General features: G+C 49.9%; 1 protein-coding gene across 4 annotated transcripts in view; it reads left to right on the top strand.

The window, feature by feature from the left end:
• The window catches only part of hivep2a (HIVEP zinc finger 2a), a 224,562-nt gene that overhangs the window by 11,739 nt on the left and 192,514 nt on the right, over positions 1–20,309 (top strand). For 2 of the 4 annotated variants that reach the window (XM_038816728.1, XM_038816704.1), the window contains exon 1: positions 146–721. The exons of the other annotated variants lie outside the window; for them this stretch is intronic. The gene's annotated coding sequence lies outside the window, so the exon portion shown is untranslated. Of the gene's footprint in view, positions 1–145; positions 722–20,309 lie in introns of those variants that run through there. 4 annotated transcript variants of the gene reach the window in all.

Genomic DNA, 20,309 nt, shown 5'->3' with positions numbered 1-20,309 from the left:
CCCCTCTATCTCTCTTTCTGTCTCTCTCATCCCCCACCCCCCTGCCATTTCCTCTTTCACTCTGTCTGTCTGCCTCCCTCCTTCGCCGATTGCTCCCTTTCTGCAAACGTCTCTGTGTATGTATCTCCCTCCCACTGTCACTGCCTCATTCACTCTCTCCCTCTGCCGTCCCCTTCTCTCCCTCGTTCTCGTCACTCCATTCCCTCGGTGTCTCCTCCTCTTCAGTTTCTTGGAAACGACTGAACTTTGCCCCTGTATCTGCTGACACCCTGAGGGAGTTTGCATGCAGTGACGTCCTTAGTTATCTGAGCGGTACAACAGGAAACGCTCTAACGGCCTCCCCTCTTCCTGCTTTGAAGAGAGAGTGGAGAGAGAGAGAGGGGAAAAAAACACCTCGTTCTGCAGGGAACCAGCTGAGACCCAGAGCATTTCATGTCTGCAGTCTGCACTCAGCCAGCCCTGGTCCACTATCCTGATTGACATCCCTCATTCCCTCCTCAACCAATGGAAGGGCTGGTGGTGCTTCCCAGCTTGATGATGTAAACATATAACGATCTTCCCTAAAGAGTGACAGAGGGGAAACACAGTTTTATGTCGCAATGACAATCCTTGACGGAATACGTGCATGCACAGTCCTCTGAAAGAGCCAGGATGGAAAGTGCCAAGTCACCTTAGGGAGGATCCATCAGTGACATTATGCGTGGAATACACACTGTATCAGGTGAGCTTGTGTGTTCGGTGTATCTTTTGGATCTGGCCAGTTTACCAGTCATTGGTGATAGCAGGCCTTCCTGGTGGATTATTCTTTATTTGTGTGTGTGTGCCAATGTTTATAAGATCACCATCCTAAAGCTGGAGCAAATCCTCAGGAGTTTAAATGCTCATTTAAAAAAAAAATATATACAGGGTGTCACACACCAACCAGTCAGTGTAATTGGCTGATATTCCTTTTACACCCCCACCTCCATCCCTCCTGTTTTTTGGAGACAGCTCATTTTAAAAAGCGATGGTGGACTGGATGGCAGTGGCCAGGGGTTGCTAAGGAGCCGGGCGCAGAGAGATATAATTAGAGGGTTGTCAGCAAGTTCGAAACCTGAAGGCAGAATGTGCTCCCTGGCATTTTTTTTTTTTTTTTTGTTAGCTTTCCTCCGGCAATGTGCTTTAGAAACTTTGCTCTTTGCCTTCTCGGCAGTCTGCTGGACTCACAAGTGCAAGAGATGGCTGAACCCTGTGTCAGGGGTTTGGGATCCTGTCATTATCTGAGTCCCTGAGAGGATGGGGGGGGGGGGGGGGGGGGGTTTGGAGTGAGTGCGATTGAAACCCAGGTAATTATACGCCAGTGAATCTGGGAGTGTAAAGGAGAGAATTATGTGACTTGCACCTTCTTGTTTATTAATGTGCCAGAACCCCCCCCCCCCCCCCCATATAAACAGTGATCCTTTGGCACAGAGGAGGCTGATGCAGAGAGAAGCTGTTTTCCTGTGAGCTGTACAGCAGTGTTTTGACTTTTATTCATGCATGCTCCACAAGGAGCTGGAGGAGAAACTTCCGACCCTCCCCACCCCCACTCCCTAATCCTCCCTGTCCGAGTACCCACACCCGCACTTGCCCACCCCAGCCCCAGGCACGCAGAAAGGTGCCGACTCACGCTGGGGTCCCAGCCACAGAGATGACAAACCTTCCCTCAGGTGAACATTCTTCCAGCGTGAGTCTGGATCAGGACATGGGTGGCACGGTGGTTAGCACTGCTGCCTCACAGCCCCAGGGACCCAGGTTTGGGTCCGACCCCGAGTGTCTGTCTGTGCGGAGTTTGCACGTTCTCCCCGTGTCTGCGTGGGGTTTCTAACGGGTGCTCCGGTTTCCTCCCGCTGTCAAAAGATGTGCAGGGTAGGTGGATTGGCCAGGCTAAATTGGCCCCAGGAGGAGTTACGGATAGCGTGTGTGTTTTGGGCCTGGGTAGGGTTCTCTTTCAGTGGGCCGGTGTGGACTTGATGGGCCGAATGGCCTCCTTCTGCACTGTATTCTATGAATATTGGCTATTCAGTAATTGTGACTATATATGTATTTGTGTATGTTTATAGGTGAATATATATTGTGTGGAGCACAAACACATATCCACATACATATTTCTATCTATATAAATGTACATATGTGGATACATGTCTGTATCTACAATCACATGTGTATATGCGTATCTATATTTACATAGTGTCTCAAATGTAGTACGACATCCCAAACCACGTTGCAGGAGTGTTATCAAACAAAATGTGACACAGAGGGCGAGATCTCCCAGCTGTCCACACCTGCGGGATATTCCGGTCTTGCCAATGGCGCACTCCCGCCGTAGGTTTCCTGGCGGTCGCGGAGGTGGGTTGGATTCAATGGGAAATCCCGTTCCCAGCAGTGGGACCAGAAGATCCCGCCGCAGGTCAATGACGGGAATCATGCCACAGGGTTGCCAGAGAAACTTGCCCGGAGTCACATTTACAAAAAAACCGATTCGAGCTAACCTAAAGTTTGGTCAGAGAGGTAGGTCTGAATGGAGGAGTGAATGGTAGAGAGGGGGAGAGGTTTAGGGATGAAATTCCAGAGCTTAACCAAAGGGATGGAGTGTGAAGATCCAGAATTGGAGGAGTGCAGAGAGAGGTTGTAGAGCTGAAGGAGATTACAGAGAGAAAGGGGGGGGGGGGGGGGGGGGGGGACGAGGTGACAGAGGGATTTGAAGAACAGGACAAGGATTTTAAAAGTGAGATGTTGCTTGGAGAGGAGCTGGTGTGTGTGTGTGTGTGTGTGGCAGCGTCAGAAACAATAACTTTGATTTGTATCACACCTGTAATGTAGTGAGACAATAGCAGCAGATTTTTGGAAGAGCTCAAAGTGATGGCGGTGAAAGACGGGAGGCTGATGGGAAGTGCCGAGGCTGGAGGTAGCGGACGCACGGATGAAGATTCCAGCAGCAGATTGGCTGAGAGAGGTGCGGAGTCGGAAGATGTCACAGGGGTGGAAGCAGGCCTGTCTCGAATGTGGAGAGGTCGGAAGCTCGCTCAGCATCAAAGAGGACACCAAGGTTGATCCTCCAGCAGTCGCCAGGGAGAGGGATGGAATTCCGATGGTTCGGGAATGGAGATTGTGGCAAGGGCCAAAGACGATTAGCTTTGATCATCCCTGTATTTAATTGGAGGATATTTCTGCTCATCCAGCACTGGACGTTGGACCCAATATGGATGTACGAAACAGGAACTGGTGCGAGCCATGTGACTCCTTGAAGCACAGTAGCACAAGTGGCTAGCACGGTGGCTTCACACCGCCAGGGTCCCAGGTTCGATTCCCCGCTGGAACAGTGTGCGGAGTCTGCACGTTCTCCCCGTGTCTGCGTGGGTTTCCTCCGGGTGCTCCGGTTTCCTCCCACAGTCCAAAGACGTGCAGGTTAGGTGGATTGGCCATGATAAATTGCCCTTAGCAACCAAAAAGGTTAGGGGGTTATTGGGTTACGGGGATAGGGAGAAAGTGAGGGCTTAAGTGGGTCGGTGCAGACTCAATGGGCCAAATGGCCTCCTTCTGCACTGTATGTTCTATGTAACTCCACCATTCAATAAGAAAATATTTGATCTTTCAACCCAGCTCCACCTTCCCACGATATCCTCCACCCCACAATTTCCTTAGCAATAAGCAACGTGACTTAGTATTACGTATCATGCAGCATATGAAAGTCCTGGCAATGCCGGGGTCACGAGAAGTGGCGGTGAGATAGAGCTGGGTGTTGTCAGTGGACATGAGCGACCTGACGTGTTTTCAGATGATGTCACCTGGAGACAGGATGTAGATGAGAAATAGGAGGGGCCAAATATGGAACATGCGGAGTAGCAGAATAACAGTACAGGAGCAGGAAGGAGAACCTTTAAAAAAAATTCCATCACAGAATTTGGGCTGCCTTCTTGAACCGCTGCAGTCCGTGTGGCGTAGGTACATCCACTATGCTGTTAGGCAGGGCAATCCAGGTTTTGACCCAGTGACAGTGAAGGAGCAACAGATATATTTCCAACTCAGGAAGGTGTGTGACTCAGAAGGGAACCTCCTCATCTATGGAACTCTTTACGACAAACGGCTGTGGAGGCCAAATCATTGAGTGTCTTTAAGACAGAGTTAGATAGGTTCTTGATTAATAAGAGGATCAGGGGTTCTGGGGAGAAGGCAGGAGAATGGGGATGAGAAAATATCAGCCGTGATTGAATGGCGGAGCAGACTCGATGGGCCGAGTGGCCTAATTCCGCTCCTATGTCTTATGGTGTTGATCCCACGAGCTGGATTTTCTGCTGTCTCACTGGTCGGTTTGAAAGGGGAGGAAGGCGAGCAAAGTCCATTAACTGGCCGTTGTACTGCCTGTACCCGCCCCCCTCGACTTGTAGGAAATTCCCATGGGGGGGGGGGGGGGGAAGAGGGGGGTGTGGTGGTGTCGGGCAGCCTGTCCACCCTTGGGCCAGTTGAGGCCTTTAATTGGTCATGAAGGGCCTCATCCCACATCCCATCGCTACTTAACTGTTATAACCCACATGGATCTTGCAGGGTAGGGATGATCCACTGCCCTGAGGATCTTGCAAAATACAAACTGCCCCGTTAAGGGGGCGGGGAACATTTAACAATACTTGTCTTTGTATAAATAGAGTCGCCAGTAAGGCACAGACCAGAGAACTCTCAGTAGGGAACTACTGGAGCTATAAATAATAGTTATTGTTTAATAAAACAAGTTTTTGTTTCGACCTACTTGGTATGGACTCTTCATTGGCCTTACAAAATTCGCCAGCGACAGGAGGGGGCCGTGGAGGAAACCCGGCGGATTTAGTTGTGTGGGCTGCTCTGGGAGGGGCAAGGTCAGGGGGAACCTCCTTTGTGAGTGCCCCTTTACCCTCCCAACAAACCTCTCAAACATGATACCTCACCCTGTCACCCCCCCCTCGCTGGGGCCTGCCAGCCTGGCCCTGATTAAATTACCCCCGCCCCCAACCGCATATTGTGCTCTCCAGCTCCTGTGCTGATTTCCATTGAAGACTGCCTGAAATCTCAGCAATGGCCTTGGCCCCCTCCTGACCTGCTGGGACTGCAGAGTGTCGTACCACCCGATTAGCTGCAGCTCTCTGAGGCAGGGCCTCTTGTCCCTGAGAGGTAGCTATCCCACCTCAAGCCTGAACTGGCTGTTAAATGAAAACAGGGCAACCATCCTTCCCTGAGGCGCGTTCCTCAAACGGCTTTTTTTGAGCTGGGACAATGGTCCCTTGCAAAATCCAGCCCCACGTGTCCGTTACCTTTGTTGTTCTAGATGGTAGGGGTCGCGGATTTGGAAGTTGCTGTCAAAGGAGCCTTGATGAGTTGCTGCAGTGCACTTGGTAGATGGTACACACGGCTGCCTCTGTATGCCAGTGGTGGAGGGAGCGAATGTTGATGATGGTGGATGGGGTGCCAATCAAGCGGGGCCATCCTGTCCTGAATGGAGCTTCTTGAGCGTTGGAGCTGCTCTCATCCAGGCAAGTGGAGAGTATTCCATTACACTCCTGACTTGTGCCTTTGACGCCTGCTGACTTCCTGACTTTGGGAGTCAAGAAGGGAGTTACTCGCCGCAGGATTCCCAGCCTCTGAACTGCTTTTGCAGCCACAGTATATGCGTATGGCTGGTCCAGATCAGTTTCTGGGCAATGGTAACCCCCAGGGTGTTGATGTTGGGGGATTCAGTGCGGGTGATATTGTTAATGTCAAGGGGCGATGGTTAGATTTTCTCATGTTGGAGATGGCCATTGCCTGGCACTTGTGTGGCACACAGCTTACTTGCCACTTATCAGGCAAAGCCTAAATGTTGTCCAGGTCTTGCTGCGTTTGCACACGGACTGCTTCAGTATCTGAAGAGTTGCAAATGGTACCGAACAGTGTGTAATCATCAGAAAACATCCCTACTTCTGACCTCATGATGGAGGGAAGTCATTGTTGAAGCAGCCAAAGACGGTTGTCCCTAGAACACTACACTGTGGATCTCCTGCAGGAATGACCTGAGGCTGAGATGATTGACTTCTAAAAACCACAACCAGCTTTCTTTGTGATTACATCCAGGGTCAGGTTTCCCCTGATCCTCATTGACTTCAATTTCACTGGAGTTCCTGGCTGCCACACTTGGTCAAATGCTCCCTTGCTGTCAAGGACAGTCACTCTCACCTAAGGAGATTTTCTGGCTGCCTTGGACACTAGTCGAGTCCATTGCAGGACCTCAGCTTATGTCTATACCGATCAGCAATCCAGTCTCAGTTAGCCGGACCAGAAATCCAGGCTGCTTTCCTTCTCCCTGCTGCCAAGTCTCCCACCCACTCCAGTCCAGTCTAGTTCCAGGGTTAAGGGGATTATTAAATGCAAACACCGTGTTTCCTAAGTGACGCAGCGTCCCTGTCTATATGTGTGTGTACAGACAGATTCCCCCACAGATGAATGTCCTGTTAACATTCCCCATCCAGACTCCTGTGTGAGGGCTATAAAAGGGAATCCACAGTCTTCATATTGAGGGCAGTGTTCTGTGTAATTTGGGAAAGGTTTAATGTTTTTCTTTTTGCACACCAGGCAAATGGTGACAAAATAACCTTTAAAATTAAGTAGCGCTGACTGGCTGTGAAGACCACGTTCAGTTACAGTTTACTGAAGGTGGTCTCGGTTGCTTTCTGTTTGTAGAATCCAGATTCCTCTTGACTGACGTGTTGTTACTCCAGAATACAGTCACACTAGAGTATGAGGAGGAAGGAGACTGCAGCGCAACTTTATCATAGATTCCCGACAGGACAGAAGGAGGCCATTCGGCCCATCGAGTCTGAACTTTCCTGTTAAATATCTCGAGCGCAGTGGATGGTTTTTACGGCAATCCTTCCCCGAAAGTGTCTCACTGTGCACTGAAGAGGGTCAAGGACGGAGGAACAGCTGAAGGTGGAAATCTCCGTTTTACTGGTCCAGACGGTATGTGTATGTTGCAACTGGACAGGGCGAGCATGTTGTGCGCTGATCCTGCCCTTTGTCAGATCAAATCTGCGGATGATACAAAACCTGGAAATATTGTGAACTCGTGAGGAAGATCGTGTTGAATCCCAGAAGGACATAGGTTGGTGGAATAGCAGAAAATAGCTGGCATGGCGGAAAAGCGTGACATGATTCATTTTGGTAAGAAGAGAGAGAGGTAGGATCAAATAAATGGGGGTTACGTCTGCATGAGTCATTGAAGGTGGCAGGGCAGGTTGGGAATGCAATTAATAAAGTGGACAACAGGCGGGGTTTTATAAATAGGGGCACAGAGTACCAGAGCAAGGATGTTCTGATTAACAGGTGCAAAACACTGGTTTGGCCGCAACTGGAGTTTTTTGCTCAGTTCTGGGAGCCACACTTAAGGATGATGTCAAGGGATTAGGGAGGGAGCAGAGGGTGGCACGGTAACACAGTGGTTAGCACTGCTGCTTCACAGCGCCAGGAGCCCGGGTTCGATTCCTGGCATGAGTCACTGTCTGTGCGGAGTCTGCACGTTCTCCCCGTGTCTGCGTGGGTTTCCTCCGGATGCTCCGGTTCCCTCCCACAAGTCCCGAAAAGACGTGCTTGTTCGGTGAATTGGATATTCTGAATTCTCCCTCAGTGCACCCGAACAGGTGCCGGAGTGTGGCGACTAGGGGCTTTTCACCGTAACTTGATTGCATGCTGACGTGTGACACGAAGAAAGATTATTATTAGAAGATTGACGAGAATTACATTTTTTATTCATTCATAGGACGTGGGCGTCACAGGCTGGGTCATCATTTATTACCCATCCCTAATTGCCCTAAAAGCAAAAATGTCGCAGGTCAAGAAGCAGAAGCTCACCACGTGAATTGCTCTTGCGGAGAGCCGGCACTGACAGGATGGGCCAAATGGCCTGTCTCTGTGCTGTAACTATCCTATCATTCTCTGGCCTGATGAGTACCTGGCTGTTTTACCCAAGGGTTGGCCTGCTCTATTTTAATTCAGCGCATTTCTGCCGTGAGTTGGCAGAGGTTAATGGGCCTGGCTGGCATTGGCCTGACTACAGCCCTCGGCATGGCTCCCTTAAACTGGCTCACTGATGTTTGCAGCATCTGTGCTGTAGATATCGTTGTAAATGATCGTTGGGGGGCAGGCAGGTACTGTATGGTAACAAAACAGATGCTGAGTGTCTGTATTCTATTTTCTGACAGGTAAGCACAATGTTCTCTGGGCAAAAGGAGCTCACTCTTTCAAGATTGCATTTTCCCATTTTGGTTTTCCTTTTTCAAATTAAAAAAAAAATCTTCCTTCAATTGTCCTTTTGAATCATCTTTTTTCCTCAGTTTTTAAAATTTAATCTAAACTCACCAGTGCTTACTTGTCAGCACTTTCCCAACGCATGACATTTGCCATCTAGGAGGACACAGATGCATTGAAACCCCTTCCTCCCCCACCCATGTCGACATTCCCCTCCAAGTCACTCACCACCCAGGCTTGGAAATATATCGCCGTTCCTTCACTGTCGCTGGGTCAAAATCCTGGAACTCCCTCCCTAACAGCACTGTGGGTGTACCTACACCTCATGGACTGCAGCGGCTCAAGAAGGCGGATCACCACCGCCTTCTCAAGGCCAGTTAGGGATGGGTAATAATTGTGCTCAGCCAGCGATGTCGCTTCCTGTAAACAGACACAGTAAATAGGAAAACAAAGATGTACTTTACTGAAATCCCAGCGACAGCAGCACCTCTCTCGCCCTCTTGCTTTGTCGTACAGTACACCGAGGGTGGGCAACCCAGGCTCCTGTCACAGTCACTTCTGAGTCCACCACGAGTGGGGGAACTGGTGCAATTTGGATTGACTGCTCTTCCCAACACCCCCCCGGCAACCGCCCCTCCACCCCTCGATCCCCACATTGTCAGCATCACCAATTGGTGCCTGGCCAAGGTAATGAGGCTGATTCCACTGACCTGGTTATTCTGTTTCTCCTCTGGTTGTGCCAACATCACAGAGTAGCGTCCGCATTCTGCCGACATTTACCACTGTGATAATGATCAGATGATGCTGACCAGATTGTGACCGACGGCACAGTAGCACAGAGGTCAGCATGGCTGCCTCACAGCACCTGGGTCCCAGGTTCGATTCCCGGCTTGGGTCACTGTCTGTGCGGAGTCTGCACGTTCTCCCCATGTCTGCGTGGGTTTCCTCCGGGCGCTCCGGTTTCCTCCCACTGTCCAGAAATGCGCAGGTTAGGTGGATTGGCCATGTTCAATGCGTGGGGTTACGGGGATAAGGTGGGGGAGCGGGCCTAAGTAGGGTGCCCTTTCGGAGGGTCGGTGCAGACTCGATGGGCCGAATGGCCTCCTACTGCACTATAGGAACTATGATCATACGGATCCGTCTTTTTTGTGATATTGATTGAGTGACTGACCTGCACACCCTTCTCAAAGAGCGGCATTGGGTCAACGACATCACTTGAGCAGCCAGATGGGACCTCAGTTTAACATCTCATCCATAGTGCTCCCGCGCGCCGTCCTGCATTGGGAACGTCACCCTTGATGTATTGTGCTCAAACCAGGATAATTCACACCAAAGGGCAGCACGGTAGCATTGTGATTAGCACAATTGCTTCACAGCTCCAGGGTCCCAGGTTCGATTCCCGGCTTGGGTCACTGTCTGTGCAGAGTCTGCACGTTCTCCCCGTGTGTGCGTGGGTTTCCTCCGGGTGCTCCGGTTTCCTCCCACAGTCCAAAGATGTGCAGGTTAGGTGGATTGGCCATGATAAATTGTCCTTAGTGTCCAGAATTGCCCTTAGTGTTGGGTGTGGTGACTGGCTAATGGGGATAAGGCGGAAGTGTGGGCTTGGGTAGGGTGCTCTTTCCAAGCGCCAGTGCAGACTCGATGGGCCGAATGGCCTCCTTCTGCACTGTAAATTCTATGAAATTCAAAGTCTACCATTCCACCCAGTGCCGCAGGGCAGTGCTTCTATGCACCAGGGTTTCAACCCTCTCTCTCTCGCTCCAGCTTAGGGGTTGGTTTAGCACACTGGGCTAAATAGCTGGCTTGTAATGCAGAACAATGCCAGCAGCGCAGTTCAATACCCGTACTGGCCCTCCTGAACAGGCGGCGGAATGTGGCGACTAGGGGCTTTTCGCAGTAACTCCATTGAAGCCGGCTCGTGACAATAAGCGATTATTATTATTATTCCAGGTACATTTTATGTAAACTGGGCTGGGCCCAGATTCTTTGCAATCCCAAATTCCTGGGAGCAGAGAGATGGACAGAGAGGAGGGCCCAAGGGACAAATCCGTAGGTTTTATATGTCAGAGCAGTTTACAATGGCATCGTGCGCCAATGCTCAATGTACTACAGTAACCTCGGCAGGTACCTAAACTGTGTACATTTATAGCATGCAAGGTCACTGTTGATAGAGCCTTGGTGGGTTGCTGCAGCACAACTTGTAGATGGTACATACGGCGGTCACTGTGCACTGGTAGTGGAGGGATTCTATGGTGGTGGTTGGGGTGCTAATCAGGTGAGAGGCTCCCTTTTCCTGGATGGTGTCGAGCTTCTTGAGTGTTGTTGTAGCCACACTCATCCAGGTAAGTGGAGAGTATTCCATCACACTCCTGATTTGTAGATATTTGGGGAGTCAGGAGGTGAGTCACCCCTTGCAGAATCTGTAGCCACAGTATTTATGTGGCTGGCTGTCGTAGGTTTCTGGTCAGGAAACCAAAATTTATTTTGCTCGCTGTTGACTTGACTGGTTTGTTTTTTTCAAAAAAGTCCGTTAATAGAATGGTAGATTTTTATCCATCGAAACTTTGGGGTATAGCTTGGCGGGTATTTTTCTGTGCTGTGTTTCAATGAGGTGCTCGTGGTTACTGGTACTTTGCTGGCTGTGGTAACGTAGGGCAGGTTGGCGAAGAATGAACTCGAGGTCATGAATTAAGTGTGGCACAATATGGACACACAATGATTGGTGCGTAATTTTCTTCCCCCCCCCCCCAACCCCTGGCACTCCCTTTCCAATATCTTACTGGTACAATGGACTACTGAAAATAACTCTTCTGTTACGACCCTGTGTAAGGGCATAACAGCAGCAGTTTGCTCGCCTCTGATTTGATTTGTGAAGTTTCAGATCATGTGATAAGGTTCTCATCAGCTCCTCTCCCACCCAAAACCACAGGGATACAACCAACAAACTGTGCTTTTCTTGAAAGGGAACACCCCATTTTTATGTCTCCCCGCCACACGTTGATAGATTAAAAGTGTGCTGCATTTAGGTCATGTTCACCCTCATTGGTTCCTGGTATTGTGAACGTAACCCATTTTTGCAACCTTACATAGGCAGGCCCTGTCTCGGTTTGAGAATGCGTCCTCGTGGTCTTTCCAGGTCCCGCTGCTTTCGGCAAGTGCAGACTTGCTCTTGTCTTTAATTTGTGCCAATTTGTGTTTTTGGTACTGTGCCTATTCTGGCCTTTGATTTGAACCCTCCGAGTTGTTGCCGTTGTAAAGGTTTCCTGGACAAGTCATCCAGGCAAAGCGATGGTGAAGCTGTCAGATTGTAAAAACCCAACTGGTTCACTAATGTCGCACTGCGGTGAGAGAATTTCCCGCTCTTACCTGACTCCAGCCCCGTATCAACGTGTTTAACTCTTAACTTCCCTCCAAAATAGCTTTCTCAAATCACTTAGTTATTTCAACACCTTCTCCTGGCAACTCAGGGTGGCCAGTAAATGTGGCCTCACCTATACCCTGAGAATTAATTTGTTATAAAGGTCTGGTGCAGTGGTTTGTAATATTGGTCAACAAAGCCATGTCCAATGACCCCTCGTATAGGTTTGTCCCCGTTACACTATGAACAGTTGACAGAGGTTAATTCCACTGTTCTCAATGGTCAACATGCCGGGGCAACCCGTGAGCGAGCTGGCTTACTCTGCAATACATTTAGATGTTTAAAGATTCCGTTAAGGAGACCTGCTGATTTTCAATAAAGTGTCTGAATGAAGATAGAACATACAGTGCAGAAGGAGGCCATTCGGCCCATTGAGTCTGCACCGACCCCCTTAAGCCCTCACTTCCACCCTATCCCCGTAACCCAGTAACCCCTCCTAACCTTTTTTGGTCACGAAGGGCAATTTATCATGGTCAATCCACCTAACCTGCACGTCTTTGGACTGTGGGAGGAAACCAGAGCACCTGGAGGAAACCCACACAGGCACGGGGAGAACGTGCGGAGAACATGCAGACTCTGCCCAGACAGTGACCCAGCAGGGAATCGAACCTGGGACCCTGGTGCTGTGACGCCACAGTGCTATCCACTTGTGCTACCGTGCTGCCCTTTAATGCTGTGGTTTAATGGAGTGCACCATTTAGAACTTCACTGGATGATGAACAGTGTGGCTTCTGTACTGTTCTGTCTCTCTGCCCCAGCCACTACCACTTCAAGATTAATGTGTGGGGGAAGCACTGGACTGATACCATGAAACTTGCGATTGTAGCTAGCCAGGGAGGGCTTAGCCACCAGGATGGGAACAAGTTGACTGGGCTGAATAAAACATCTCATGGCACTTTCCAGGAGTTACAATCAAATGAAATTTGACAAAGGCCCCTTGAGCAAATATTGGAGCTGGTCAACTTGATTGGAGCTTGATTAGGGAGGGGAGGTTTTATGGAATGTTTTTAAAGCAAGAGATATAGAGGCCGGGAGCTTCAGGAAAGGGGTCCCAGGGCTTGGGCCCTGGCAGCTGAAGGCACACACAACAACAGTGGAGTAATTAGAATCGTGGATGTGTGAGAAACGATACAGTTCACAAGTGACCCCCTTGCACGAGAGATGAAATATCATGGCACACATTGCTTTATTGGCATCCTGCTATTAAAACCAAAGTGTGCTGGCCGTTTCACTGGCCATGATTAGGTGGATTGGTCATGATAAATTGCCCTTAGTGTCCAAAATTGCCCTTAGTGTTGGGTGGGGTTACTGGGTTATTGGGATAGGGGGAGGTGTTGACCTTGGGTAGGGTGCTCTTTCCAAGAGCCGGTGCAGACTCGATGGGCCAAATGAGCCTCCTTCTGCACTGTAAATTCTATGTAAACTCTATGACGTATTTTGATAGCTCTTTCAGAGAGCTGCCACAGGTATAATGGGATAAATGGCCTCCGCATGAGTCATGTCTCTGTGATGAAAAGTGCAGCCTCCCCATGTAGCTGTGATTTTCATTGCTGCGTTCCCCCAAACCTGTAATTATACTGGGCGGGATTCTCTGTTTCCCCCCCCAGGCCCGTGTTTCTCCGAGACGCACCGGTCGCTGGTGCTCGTCAATGGGATTTCCCTTTGAGGACACCTCACGCCATTGGGAAAGCCACGGGAACAGAGAACCTCAACGGCGGGAGAATTCCAGCCACTAACACTCGCATGGCCATGTCCATGTTGGATAGTTTGAGGTGGGTGTGATTGTGAAAGAGCTACTCAGTCTCAAGCAGCCCTTCTGAACTAACTAAGGCTGTGATCGTCGTGAATCCTTCTGAATCCAAGAAGGAAACATCTCCATTAATTTAGAATTTAGAACAGTACAGCACAGAACAGGCCCTTCAGTCCTCGATGTTGTGCCGAGCAATGATCACCCTACTCAAACTCACTTATCTACCCTATACCCGTAACCCAACAACCCCCCCTTAACCTTACTTTTTAGGACACTACGGGCAATTTAGCATGGCCAATCCACCTAACCCCGCACATCTTTGGACTGTGGGGGGAAACCGGAGCACCCGGAGGAAACCCACGCACACACGGGGAGGACGTGCAGACTCCGCACAGACTCCGCACAGACAGTGACCCAGCCGGGAACCGAACCTGGGACCCTGGAGCTGTGAAGCATTGATGCTAACCACTGTGCTACCATGCTGCCCTTTCACAACGCCTTTCACAACGGCAGGGCATCCCAAAGCGCCTCACAGCCAATCAAGTACTTTTTGAAGCCTAGCAACTGCTGGAATGTAGGAAAGGCATCAGCCAATTTATGCACAGCAGGATTCCACACACAGTCCATTTTAGTGATGCTGGAGGCTAAATATTGGCCAGGAAATCACATTTCTTCTTCGAATAATACCATGGGATCTTTTACAAATTCTGCTTAATGTCTCATTCAAAACATTTTTCTTTTCTCTTTCATTCCTGGGAGATGGGCACACGGCCAAGGTCAATGTTTTTTGCCCGTTGCCCTTGAGACGGTGGGTGGGTGGGGGGGGGGGGGGGGGGGTGGGGGAGGGGGGGGGGGGGAACTGCCTTCTTGAAACAGTGCACTCCATGGCACTTCCGATCCGACTCCGCCATCACTACCCTGGAGCCAATATTTATTCCTTAAACAACATCTCCACAATGGATTATTTGGTCATTTATTTCATTGCTGTACATGGGAGCCTGCTGTGCTCAAATTGGCTGCCATGTTTCCGAGATTATAACAGTGTAAAAATTGCAAAGGTACTTTACTGGATGTAAAGCTTTAGGACTTCCTGCAGTTGTATGTTCACCACGACTTGGAACTGTGTCGCCGTTCCTTCACTGTCACTGGGTCAAAATTCTGGAACTCCTTCCCTAACGACATGGTGCCACAGTGGTTAGCACCGCTGCCTCACAGTACCAGGGACCCCGGTTCAATTCCAGCCTTGGGTCACTGTCTGTGTGGCCTTTGCGCGTCCTCCCCGTGTCTGCGCGGGTTTCCTCCGGGTGCTCTGGTTTCCTCCCACAGTCTAAAGATGCACAGGTTAGGTGAAATGGCCATGCTAATATTGCCCAAAAGTCAGGTGGGCTTATGGGGATGGGGGATTTGGGGGGGGGGGGGGGGGGCAGGGATTTGGAGGGGCGAGTGATTGGGCCCAATAGGGCGCTATATTGGATCAGAGGTGGTGCAGATTCGATGGGCCGAATGGTTTCCTTCTACACTGTCAGGATACTATGATGGAGTCTACAATAACAGCAGTGTGGGTTCACCTACACCACATGGACTGCAGCGGTTCAAGAAAGAAGGTCGCTACCCCCTTCTCAAAAGCAATTACTGATGAGCAATAAATGCCAGTGACACCGCATCTCATGAATGAATAAAAAAGAAACAAATGCAAGTCTTTATTCACATCAGTTGCACAGTTCCTTTTTTTTCATAAACATTTTATTGAGGTATTTTTGGTATTATAGCAACAACAAAATAAATAATGTACATGAAACTATATACATAGTGCAAAAGCCATCTCCCTCCCTTACAGGTCCCACCTTTATTAACCCCCTACTCTAAGCTAAACTAACCCCCCCCCCCCCTTCTGCTGACGACTAATTTTCTGCGAAGGAGTTGACAAACAGTTGCCACCTCCGGGCGAACCCTAACAGTGACCCTCTCAAGGCGAACTTGATTTTCTCCAAACAGAGAAAGCTAGCCATGTCCGATAGCCAGGTCTCCGACCGCGGGGGCTTTGAGTCCCTCCAAACTAATAGTATCCATCTCCGGGCTACCAGGGAAGCATAGGCCAGAATATCTGTCTCTTTCTCCTCCTGGATTCTCGGGTCTTCCGACACCCTCCCAGCCAGTGACAACGGAAGCGCGTCCCACCTCCAAAAATCATCCTTCATTTGGTCTACTAGTCGGGCCAGATTTAGTTTGTGTAGCCGTTCCCATTCCCGCGCCACTTGGATGGCCTAGGTACTAAAGCTTGCCCTTACTAATCTAAACGGCAGCTCCCCAATCGTCCTCGCCTGTCCCCTCGCCTGGACCGCAAACATCTCACTTTTCCCCATATTTAGCTTGTACCCCAAAAACTGGCCAAATTCCCCTAGAATCCTCTTGATTTCTTCCATCCCCTCTATTGGGTCCGATATATACAAAAGCAGGCCGTCTGCATAGAGCGAGACTCTGTGCTCCACCCCCCCCACTGGTTCAGCCCCTTCCAGCCCCTTGAGGCTCTCAGAGCAATTGCCAACGGCTCTATAGCTAGCGCGAACAACAGTGGGGAGAGAGGGCATCCCTGTCTCTTCCCCAGGTGCAGTCTAAAATAGTCCGATGTTGTCCTATTCATCCGTACGCTTGCCACAGGAGCCAGATACAGCAACCTGACCTGGTCAATAAAGCCCCGCCCAAACCCGAACCATCCCAGCACCCATTCTACCTGATCAAAAGCCTTTTCTGCATCCAGTGCGATCACTACCCCCCACCTCCCTACCTTCCGGGGGCATCATGATCACGTTTAACAACCTTTCTACATTGGCCCACCAACTGATTATCCTTAACAAACCCTGCCTGGTCTTCCCCAATAGTGTCCGGAACACAATTCTCAATCCTGGAGGACAAAAATTTTGGCCAGCATTTGGCATCCACATTCAACAGGGATATCAGCCTGGAGGACCCACACAGCCCCGGGTTACCAGTGCACAGTTCTGAAGGTTTCTGTGTTACGCTGAGTGGCAACACGGCTGACATTTCAATTGATGGTTTTCACTTTTTTAAAATTAGAGTACCCAATAATTTTTTCCAAATGAGGGGCAATTTAGCCGTGGCCAATCCACCTACCCTGCACATCTTTGAGTTGTGGGGTGAGACCCACGCAGACACGGGGAGAATGTGCAAACTCCACACAGTCAGTGGACCTAGGGCCGGGATTCGAACTCCGGGGTCCTCAGCGCCGTGAGGCAGCAGTGCTAACCACTGTGCCACTGCGATTTCACTTTTTTTTAGTCAACAACCAGATCGCTGTCACTGACATCGCATCTACAAGTTTTGCTATTGAGGAGGGACTTCCCGATCCAATTTTAAAACTGGCTGATAGAAAACCAACAGTTGGAAGGTTGTGCGTTTTCTCCAGCGGCCAGTCCGGTGGTCCAGGGAAACCAAATGTAAATGGATGAAATGTCCTTGCTGGGTTCGTCGGTTCAGTAAATGATCCAGCGAATAATGCTGATGGGCGGGGGCAAGTGGTGTTCTGCAATGCATTTGGATTGAAAAAGTCCAGGGATGTGCTGGCTTTTTTGCCAACGTGGTTTAGTGTCACCATTGTGCCATTTATTCTCTGCGTCACTGCTGTTGTTGCGTTATGAAATGAAAAAATTAAATGAAAAAATGAAATGAAATGAAAATCGCTTATTGTCACGAGTAGACTTCAATGAAGTTAGTGTGAAAAGCCCATAGTCGCCACATTCCGGTGCCTGCTCAGGGAGGCGGTCGCGGGAATCGAACCGTGCTGCAGGCCTGCTTTCAAAGCCAGTGATTTAGCCCAGTGAGCTAAACCAGCCCCTTGTCCAGTCTACTGAGAGGTGATCGCATGTTCACTGCCTGGAGAGGTTGAGTGAAAATTCCTGTAACCTGCGGGCAAACTGCTGTTGTCAGGGACTGACTGAAATGTAGAGTTTGCTTTGTGCCTTTTTGGTTTTGCACACACCTGACAACCTAGCTGAAGAGCTCAAAAAAACATCTCAGCCCAAAGCAGCATTTGTTTGATATTGAGTGGGGCAAGGTAAGGGCATGACGAATTTGCCCAAGACTGGGATAACCAAGGCACAGGTTTTCCAGGAGCCAAGCTTTGTTGGGGTGTGTGTTAGTGAGTGTGTGTGCACGCGTGTATGTGTTTTGAGTGTGAATGGGCGGGCGGCGGGGGGGTGCTGTGTGTGAATGCTTGTGTGTGGGGGGAAAAGTATGTGTGGGTGGGTGGTGTATGTGTTTGTGTGTGTGGATGTGTGTGTGTCTGTGTGGGGGGTGTTTTGATGTGGGGTGTGTTCTGTTGTGTGGGGGGTGTGTGTCATGTGTCTGTGTGTGGGGTGTGTTTGTATGTGTTTGTCTTGGGTGTGGTGTGTGGGGGGGTGTTTATTGTGTGGGTGGTTTCGTGTGGGGGGGTGTGTGATGTAGTGTAGGTCTGTGTTGGGGGGTTGTTTGTCGTGTGTGTGTGTTGTGGTGTGGGATGGTGGGGCGTGTGCTGGGGTCCAGTTGACAGTGAGGGTGGGCTTGCTATCATGAGGCACCTGCCATCATTCACACTGCATGTTCAGCTAGGACAAGCCAAAAGCCAAAAAGAAGGTAATTGACATCTCACCTTTCATGACCCTGGCACGTCCCAAAGTGCTTTCGAACTCCAAGTGCATAATGCAAATAAAAGTAAAATGTGCATCGGACTGTGTACCTTCCAATAGACAGTTGCAGACTGATGCCGATTGAATATTGCTGAGCAGACTAGACGTGAGCAAGCTGAGATGGGACGGAACAGAAGAGTGTATCTGACTTGTGTCCACAGTGGATTCAATTCTCGGCTTATTGGCTAAGATCAAGCCAGAGATCAGCTGTAATATCAGCTCTTGTCGGCTTGGGTCTAGTTTGTCTCTCTTCTGGTGACCAGGAATTGGATTCAATTTGAATTTGAATAGTTTTTAGAGACCCAGTATCCAGCGGACCCCCTAAATAAAGGGACCCCCCGCCCCCAGAGAACCCCTAAATAAGTGACACCTCCAGAAACCCTCTAAAAAGCCCCTCCCAGAGACCCCCTAAGTAAAGGGACCACCCCAACGTGACTCTTTAGTTAGGGGTCTTTGGGGGGGTCCCTTTAGTTAGGGGATCTCTGGGTGATTCAGGGGGTCTGGGGAAGTCCCCTTATTTAGGAGGTCGCTGCCAGGACCCCCCCTATACGGGAGGACACTGGTGGAGGGTCACCCCTGTACTTGGGGGAAGGAGGGCGGGGGGATGGGGGCTGAATCGTGATGTGGGGATTGGTGGGTGGGTTGTTCCGCGATGTGGGGAGGGTTGGCCAGTTCTGGGACCTCGCTATCGGGAGGCACACTCAAAATGGCAGCCCGATAGTGGGAGTCCCTCGGGAATCGCTTGCAATCCCCGTCATTCATAAATTTACGTGGCTGAAGATTGGGAATCGCGCCCTGATTTGCGCTCCCAGTCGCAATTCAACTCCAGCGGGAGAACATAGTCTCCCGAATGAGGAGTATGGCTAGTGTGTTTCAACGAGATTGGTGTGCGGTTTGGCAGAAGCCAGGGGTTTGATAGGGTGGATGCTGGGTGGCTGTTTCCCTTTGAAAAAAATGAAATGAAATGCTTATTGTCACGAGTAGGCTTCAATGAAGTTACTGTGAAAAGCCCCTAGTCGCCACATTCCGGCGCCACATTGCAAGGGGAACATGGAACTGGGGGGGGGGGGGGGGGGGGGGTGTGGGGGGGGGGGGCATAGTTTAAAAATAATGGATCTCTCAATTAAGGCAGAGGTGAGGAGGAATTTCTTCACTTAGAGAATCATTAGTCTTTGCGATTCTCTCCTGCAGAGAGCAGTGCTGTCTGGGTAATTGATTACATTCAAGGTTGTACTGGACAGATTTTTGACAGGAAAGTAGAGTCAGGCCACATCAGATTAACCAATGGTTTCATCGACTGGAGGAGGCAGGCTCGAAGGGCCGAATGGTCAAACCCCTTCCCTCGTTCTTCTGATCTCATGCTCTAAACATTCATTTGGAATGACAGTACCCTGGGGGCGTTGGTGGGATAGTGACAATGACACAGGGCAGGTAAATGATCTGAGGAGATGGTTCAAACCCATCACAGCCCCTGGTGGAATCTAAATTCAATTAATAAATCTGGAACTGGAAACGAGCCTCCGTAATGGTGACTGCGACAGCGATCAGTGATTTGTTATAAAAACCCGTCTGGTTCACTAATGTCCTTTCGGGAAGGAAATCGGCCCTCCTTACCTGGTCTGGCCTACATGTGACTCCAGACCCCACAGCAATGTGGTTGACTCTCAACTGCCCTCTGAAATGACCGAGCAAGCCACTCAGATCGAGGGCAATTAGGGATGGGCGACAAATGCTGGTCTTGCCAGTGACGCTCACATCCCGCGGAAAAATAAAGAAAATGGGCCAGGAGACCTGTGAGAGTATCTGTTTGGTGTGGGAGAATTCAAAACAAACTACGTTGAATATTTCCAAGTGTGTGTAATTCGCAGTGTAGGGATAAAGGCGGCTGTTTCTTACGAATGTGGTGCATCGAGCTCTTCAGAAGCTAATGAATGTACTTGTCTTTATTTAATGTACTTGTCGAGCCGCCCTGAGGTTACTGGTTTTCTGCACACACGTGGAAGTGCGATTCTTGCACCCGAGTGCTACAAACCCATGCCAACGTGTTTTGAGAATTATTTACCTTGCTGCTGCTTTCCTGCTGAAATGTCAATTGCACTGTTCAACGCTGTCTTCCCCTCATTTCAAACGGCTTTGGTGAGGCCGGTATCTTTCTGACTGGTTAATTGGACTAATCTCTTGAACATCTGACTCT

The sequence above is a fragment of the Scyliorhinus canicula genome, chromosome 1 (genome assembly GCF_902713615.1).
Source record: "Scyliorhinus canicula chromosome 1, sScyCan1.1, whole genome shotgun sequence".
Lineage (NCBI taxonomy): Eukaryota > Metazoa > Chordata > Chondrichthyes > Carcharhiniformes > Scyliorhinidae > Scyliorhinus > Scyliorhinus canicula.
The sequence above is the reverse complement of the archived record's forward strand: the minus strand, read 5'-3'. Positions and strand labels throughout refer to the sequence as shown.